General features: G+C 43.4%; 1 pseudogene; it reads left to right on the forward strand.

Moving 5' to 3' along the window:
• The first annotated feature begins 577 nt into the window (after nt 1-577).
• LOC120621255 (uncharacterized) lies at nt 578-693 on the forward strand (annotated as a pseudogene).
• Nucleotides 694-1,003: the final 310 nt, after the last annotated feature.

Consider the following 1,003-nt stretch of genomic DNA (forward strand, 5'->3'; position numbering starts at 1 on the left):
AGCCAGGACTAGAACCCAGGCAGTCCAGCTCCAGAGCCCATACCCTTAACTACACTGCTACACTGCCTCTGAGGGAAGAGCAGGAAGATGGGCATCTCCTGAACTATAGTCTTACAATGTGAAAGTTCCATCAGAACAGAAATCACAGCTGTCTTAATCATTATTATACCTACAGTGCCTAGCGCACAGGGAGACTCAATAAATATTTGTTGAAAATGTGAATGGAAACACCTAGCAAAACTGTCTCTTCTCTTTTTAGGAAGACTGTGCTGGGTAGAGTCTTCCAACACTCCACCACCTAGACAGAACACCGTATGATGTACAGAACACCTCCTGGGCACAGCAGGGCTCTCAGAAACTTTCTAAATCACAGATGTTAGTCTAGTCCACCCAAGACACAGTGACAGCACTTTCTTGGGGCGAAAAACAATTCGTTGCAGTGAGAAAGGATAGAAATAGTATCACTTTATATCTTTCTAAAATAGCATTGGATGCGGTTCCATAGTGTAGCAGTTAGCATGTCTGCTTTACACGTAGAAGGTCCTGGGTTCATGCCCCAGCAGAGCCATGGTCCATGGTCTATGGCCATGCCACCCTGAACAAGCCTGATGTGTGATCTCAGAAGCTAAGCAGGGTCGGGCCTGGTTAGTACTTGAATGGGAGACCACCTAGGAAGACCAGGTGCTGTAGGCGTAAATAATAATAATAAATAATAAAAATTAAAAAATAAATAAAAAAAATAAATTGAAGTGTTTCATTGGTTACCTGATACCACGGAACAATGGTGTTAAGGGCTTTGGAGCTTGACTGTCTTTTTCCCTTCTCCTGTGTTAAACCTGGCTGCATTTGTTAAGTCACCACAGCCAAAAGTGACTTTTCTTTCCCCATGGAATGGTCTTACACAACCCTGCCAGTGATGAGAAGACAGTGGTTGAGCTGGCATCTATATTGCTTTTCCCAAGATAAGAACCATCTGTAACAGAAGCCATTGAAAACCAATAAC

The sequence above is a fragment of the Pteropus medius genome, unplaced genomic scaffold (genome assembly GCF_902729225.1).
Source record: "Pteropus medius unplaced genomic scaffold, Ma_sr-lr_union100, whole genome shotgun sequence".
NCBI lineage: Eukaryota > Metazoa > Chordata > Mammalia > Chiroptera > Pteropodidae > Pteropus > Pteropus medius.